The sequence below is a fragment of the Rhagoletis pomonella genome, unplaced genomic scaffold (assembly GCF_013731165.1).
Source record: "Rhagoletis pomonella isolate Grant_MI unplaced genomic scaffold, Rhpom_1.0 Rhpom_scaffold_00002, whole genome shotgun sequence".
Classification (NCBI taxonomy): domain Eukaryota; kingdom Metazoa; phylum Arthropoda; class Insecta; order Diptera; family Tephritidae; genus Rhagoletis; species Rhagoletis pomonella.
The window spans coordinates 46373384-46380542 of NW_023458556.1; positions in this window are offsets into that span (position 1 = coordinate 46373384).

Here is a 7159-nt window from a genome sequence, read left to right on the forward strand (position 1 = left end):
GACCTCGGCGCACGCAACCATCCCCTATGAAATTTTACACCTTCATAAATTTTAGGTATTTCGAACTTGAAATTCTTGTTTAGTACAAATATGTACGTATTAGAGGGCTGCATGAATTCATTCAAACTTTTAGCCAAACAGAGTACAGTAGATTTGAATATTTTACTTCACATAGAAAACACTGAGCGTTTGGAATTTTTTATGTTATGAATATACATTTTATTTTAAATTTTCTACCTCCAAATGGAAGAATGTGAATGAATGAATGAAAAACATTCAAATCATTCAAACTTATTTCGGTAAACGTTTTTTTCTACAAGCAAGTTTGTTCGTATTGTAATAGGTGCGCAGCAATACATACATACATACATATGTATGTATGATTGTAAATATAAGTATGCATAGAAAAAATATTTTTGGATATTCATACAAAAAATTGTCATTTATTTCAATTCAATTTATTTTCACTTTGTTTGAATATTTTAATGTCGACACATATATCAGAACAGGAATTCACTCATATTCAAAAAAATTTTAAGCCAAAATCATTAATTCGTTTTGAATATGAATAATTATTCCGTTTTGAATGAATCGGCCCAGTATTTTGCGTGTTTATTAAAAAAGAAAATTTGCTTTTAAGTTTTACATGCATATACATATATCAGAATTTAAAAGAATTTTGCGATAAGACAAATATTCAGATATTTTTCTTTTCTTTTTTTTCAAATGTGGTAGGGTTGCCAATAGTCTTTCTTGATTCATCTTCTCAATCAGATAGTGACTGAAGTAGTACTGATGCGTCAAGCTTGCCGATAAGCGAATGTTTCTTCCAGAGAAATCTTCACTTTGAAACTGACGTAATTGCGGGTGAATATACTACCGTCTGTTTCGAAGTTTTTTTGTGTTCGCCATATGTGCGGCAACAATTATTCTCAACAGAAATTATAACTTCTTCGCATATGTACCTAAGTATGTGTGTGTGTGAGGTTCCCAAAGCGTGTAGATGAAATGGAAATTATTTCAGTGTTACTTTCGCTTTTCAGTTATGACGATTGCCAACGAAAGGAAATGTACTAATTAACCCTCTCAGACGCGATGTCCCTTATAAGGGACTGCAATATTTGCATAGTTTAGCTTCACTTTATTAAACCCCTGTTTAAAAATATTGACACCGGGCATCATTTTCAAATCAAAAGGTTTATTAGCTTTAGATAAGTGTCCATTGAAGTAATTTTCTGGCTAAATCCGCAGTGCGCAGGTGGATTTCGTGAGTGACTGTTCATAATAAAAAATTTGTGCTAATAAAGTGTTCCTTAAAAGTGGATTTCGTGAGTAAATTTTTCTGAAAAAATTAGTAAGTATTCCTGGTATGTTTATTTATTTATTTGTTTACAAAAAAAGTGAAATGAAAGCGCCAGCTACGTCTCCGTGAGCAAAAAGTAGCTGTCCCTTAAAAGGGACAAGATTACTCAACGGAGACTTTTTTCACTTTGTAAACGTTCGTTATAAGATTTTTGCGCGTCTGGTTTCGTTTTTTCAGAAATGGCTTCACGACGTCAACTTAATGAAGAGGAAATTCTGGAAGCTTTGGAAAGAGATTCCGATATAGAAGAAGATTATGAAAATGATGCCGAGGATGCGGTTGAGTGTGTGGTTGAAAAGATACGCCCTGCAGAGTCGATAGTTATAGCCCGTAATGACACAGGAGTCGAAAACGCGACAGAAGTTGAGGACGATATTGAAGATATCGAAGATTTTGAAGAATTGGAGCTGCCGGAAATTTCTGAGGAAGCGATTGCTGGTGTGGCTGCCGAATGGCTGAATTCTAGCGATATTTTGCGAGAAAATGCAATTTCTCCTGAAGAAACTCCAGTCATTCAATGCACAAAAAAGAAAGAGATAAAGTGGAAGACCAGGATGGCACGTACATTCAAATCAGATAAGATACAGTTTACAGCACCGCCAGCGGATGGAAACACTACAGAAAGGACACCGTATTCCTTCTTCGTAAAATATTTGGATGACGAGTTTTTTTGTGAAAGCAGCATATTATACAAATATATATGCTACTCAGAAAGGTTGGTATTTTCATTTTAATTTACCTATTGATACCAAGGTTCTGTTTTTAAAATTTTAGGAGACTTAAATTTTAAACCATGCACCGCTGATGAAATTCGTGTACTTATAGCTCAACATATTATGATGAGCTGCTTCAAGCTGCCACGCGTTCGAATGTACTATGATCGCCGTTGGAACTTGACGTTTTTTTCAAATAGCATGACGTCTAACCGGTTCTTTTCCTTGAGAAACCGTCTACATTTAACTGACATTTCTGCTCGTCCAAGTGGTTGTAAGGATCGCTTATTCAAAGTTCGTCCCATAATTGAGCAAGTTCGCCATAGGCTGCAGGAATTACCATTAGAAGAGAATCTTTGTGTGGATGAGCAAATCATTCCATTCAAGGGAAAATTCATGGCAAAGCAATATATCAAAGGAAAGCCTTGTCCATGGGGAATCAAAGTATACTTTTTATGTGGAAAAAGTGGCATGCCCTACGATTTTATTGTTTACCAGGGTTCCACTACACCTCTAGATGACATTGTAGTCAAGACTGTTGGAAGCGGTTCAGCGATTGTAATTGAATTAGCAAAACGAATCCCCATAGAAGCAAAAGGATATAAAATGTATTTTGACAATTTCTTCCCTTCTTTTCAATTATTTGAAATTCTTTATGACAGAGGTATCTATGCAGCTGGAACTGTTCGTTCCAATCGCTTTGCAAATCCACCCTTGCCCGACAAGAATGTAATGTCCAAACGTGGTCGAGGATCAGCAGTTCAATGCATTAGTGAGAATGAAAAAGTCATATTTATTAGATGGTATGACAACAAAGTGGTAAACTTGGCTTCAAACTTCGTGGGAATTGGTACAGCGGACAAAGCTCGACGGTGGGATAAGGACTCACAAGGTTATATTGAAGTGTTTCGTCCTGAAGTAGTACGACTTTATAACGAAAGCATGGGTGGTGTAGACTTATTGGATCAAATGATCCAATATTACCGAATAAATATACGCACCAAAAAATGGACTATTCGTATTATTATGCACTTTATAGACCTAGCAATAACTGCATCATGGATGGAATACCGCAAGCACTGTCAGGAGAATAAGATAACTAAAATTTTGGACTCACTGAACTTTCGTGCTGAAGTTGCTAATTGTATGTTAAATGTAAAAACATCTAATTTACAATCGGACATAGAAACTACACGTCGCCGAGGAAGGCCATCGCGAATGGTGGCTTCACTTTCGCTACAATCTACTCCTAAATCGCACGTCCAAAACTTGCCGGAATCACCAAATCTTTCTTGTTGCAGTTCCCAGGCTCCTAACGATTCAAATACAGAAAATACGTCCACCCCACCGCAAAAACGTAAGAGAACGGTTCAAATTCATCCCCCAGAGGAAGTGCGTAAGGACATTGTAATGCACATTCCACATTTTGTTGCATCGAAAAATAATGGGCGTTGTAAAATGCCTGGATGTACGAAAAAATCGTATATTATATGCCAGAAATGCAACGTTTACTTGTGCGTGAAACGCGATAGTAACTGCTTTGCCTTATATCACGAAAAGTAAAAGTTATTTATAAAATATATTTTTAACAATTTTTTCAAATGTATGTATATGTAAAATATATTTATATGTTTTTGCATAACTAAACTAATGTATGTATTAAAAGTGAAACTCAAATTAATATTTTTCAATTAAAAAAAATTAGTTTAAATAGCGAAAATCATTTACTTAATTTTGAGTACAGCCAGTTGCAGGCATAATATTATAATACACAGAGTCACGATGTCCCATATAGGGGACATGCAATAACATCCAATTGAAACGCTTTACCTGAAATTTTATTTCATAATTATACTAAGCGATGTCAAATAAGTACACACACCAATTTTCAGATTTTTATCTTAAGCGTGTGATTTTCGCGACTGAGAGGGTTAAGAAATGACAAATGTAATGAAATGCGTAGCATATCGCATGTATGTATGTATCGATACGGGAGGGAGATCAACATGCGAATTGTGGCCAGTGGCACTTGCGAAAGTGATGCGAGATATTGAAATGCGCATAATTCACTAACAAATGGGCTTCGGTTGGTGTAAGACAACACACCGCTGCATGAACGGATGGGTGGTTCGCTGCAACCACAGAGTGGAAGTCGAAGAGGCAACCACCCCATCAAAAGCTTAGAAATAATTTTCACAAAATATAAACGTCTACCAGTGAGTGAGTGTTTGTGTGCGAATTTGTACGTGTGCGCGCATGTGTCACTGCATTTCTGCTGTTTCGCCTGCATTGCAATTGCATCTAATAATCAACAACACTGCTTTGAACTGCTGCTTGGCAATGCCCGCTGCCCTTTTCACTATGGCCAACAAATCGCTGTGCGGTTGACATTGCACCGCAATTGCTATTGCCATTTTTGTTGTTGCTGCTTCTGTCGCATCACAATTTTATTCCCACAATCAAAATTGCACATTAATTTCGCAGCAGTTATTGTGGCTGCTGCTGCCAAAGAAAATGAAGGAAAATTCCTCATCCCACCACAGTGGCCTGCGGCGCGAGAAAGGTAAGCAGTAGCAACAGTAGCAGCAAATGCATTTATGATAAAGTATGCGCACATGCATTATGCACACTAACACACATACTCGCAGCTCATACCTACATATGTGTGAGCGTAATGCACATACCTAAGTGTAGAAAAAATCTCGGCAATATTGTAAGTTATTTGCTGGATGCGCTCATAAATGCAGAAAATGTATGCAACCAACTCTGAGCTGGGTGAACTAGTTCGCGTGTTGGTATTCGCAAAAAAAGAAAAAATGGAAAATTGTCCGCAAGGAAATCGAAAAAAATAAAGCAAAACCGAACGCGTCCATGGGTAGTAGGCGCTGTGACAGTTATAGTGACCGTTCATATCGACGACCAACTAGTCTCGACAGTCAGCCGCCAGTCAACAAGCCAACCAGTCTACAACGAGTTTTCCACTTTCCCAGCACCTTGGGAAGCAGCAGAGGCGACACGGCCAACTGGGTGAGATGAGTACAGCGTTCAGGGCCAGCGCTTCAATGGCAATAGCGGCAGCATCTACTTAAATTGTGGCAATGGGAGATTGGTGCACAGCATAGTTTCTGATTTGAGTTTGCCTTTCGAGTATACGAATTGTTGGTGTACGCGCACGCACGCAACGCTTTGGGGGCGAGGGCGGTATGCAGGTTAATTTTATTAATGACATTTTGTTGTTGTTGTTGCCGTAACTGCTGATGTTGCCGGTTTTTCAGTCGCATTTACTAGATACATGTTGTAGATGTCGCTGATAGTTTTCTTCGACGTCTTGTTGTTGTTATTAAATTTGTTGTTGTTATTATTTTTGTTGTTATTATTATTTTTGTTGTTGATGTTGGCGCATTTCACTTTCTACGCGGCAGAAGCCGTTTCGACTAAAGGCTTGTTAGCCGCTAGCCGATAGCTGTATATGGTGGTGGTAGCGTAGGTTGCAGAGGGTGAGGAAGAAATTTAATTTTGTACGTGTAGAAATGTTTATACCCAGTTAGCTAGTTTTTTGAATTGTGAAATTTTGAAACTCCTGCATATTTCTTCTTCCTCTATTGCGTAAAGTACAAATTTTGAAAAATATGCCTCCTTTAAAACTAAAGTCCAATATGTTTTTAACATTCCCATCATGTATGCAGTGCAATATTGGGATCTTTATGGAGTCAGTTAAATGTCGAATATCCACTAAGCTTTGAATTGATAAAAAAAAAATGTGCGTCATTTAAAAAATTTTCACTTTGTCAATAAAATGTTTGCTGTAAATTCCCAGTAAATAGAAATCCAGTATAAGAGTTGCCTATACATATTTTGTTACCACTACCATTACCGTTTGTATGTTTGGATCGGGATTAAAAAACTTGGCCAATTTTTAACTTCCTTGCGAAATTACGCTGAGCGACTCACACCAAGCGTGGTTAGGTCCTTTTGAATCCATGGATCCAAATCATCATCCAAGCGTTCAGCATGCCTAAGGCAGCCTAATACCATTTTCTGACCGACATCGAAAACATGTTTTCGTTGCTAAAACTGGTTTTCGACCTAAAACTTGTGTTTTCGTCCATGTAAAATCTGTCAGTCGAAAATCAGTTTTTGCTGAAAACTACTTGAAAACTCACGTTCCTCTCATTCCAATCAGTGTCTGCACTAGTTTTTTTCGATTATTTATCGAAGCGGAGGTCATATTTTATCATCTTTAATACGCTATTTCGGATTTATTGTTAAATGACTGGCCAAAGTAAAATAAGAGTGAAGGTAGGAGGTTGTTAATGAAAAGAAAATGGGTGAAAAGCATTTTGGTTTTGTTTTTATGTAGCAAAACTGTAATCAAAGGATGTAAGAAATGTCAACGAAAACACTAACAGCCGGTGTGAACAGCCTTCAGCCCACAATCCCAAAACTTGTTTTCAAAGTGTTTTCGTTGTCGGTAAGAACATGGTATAATAGCTCTTGTGTGAAGTAGTTTTCTCGAAAGCTTCCAAGCTGGAACTTACCTTTGATTTTTAGCGATTTTGTTTGTTGACGGGGCCACGCGTTTTCCTCCGTACATAGTAAAAGATTTTCTTTTATAGAAATTCTGAATAGAAAGTTTAAAAATTCGAAGAACATTTGTTGAAAATTCTCGAATTTTTTATAAGTCTTGTACTAAGTTTAAAATTACATGGTTTTTGTTAGAAAATGAGCTATACATAATTTTATAAAAAAATCATAAACAATAAGTAAACAAAAGAAAAGTAGCCAAAACTTGTTAAAATATCGCGTTCTTATTTGTTATCCGACTACCGTAATCCATGAGATGTTGGTGTTTACCTAGCTACGCATACATATTTGCACCTGTAAGGAGATATGAATGTAAGTACAATACGTGCATTTTAATTCATAGCCTTCCACACACCTCAATAAAATTTGCAAAATATTAGGACATGTACCAAAAGCTCCGTTCAATGTCAATCCAAACTTAAGAAATCGAAAGTCAAATAACTAAACGCAATAGTGGAAAATCAAAAGTTTTATCAGCACGTCAATCATTGAAATTTCC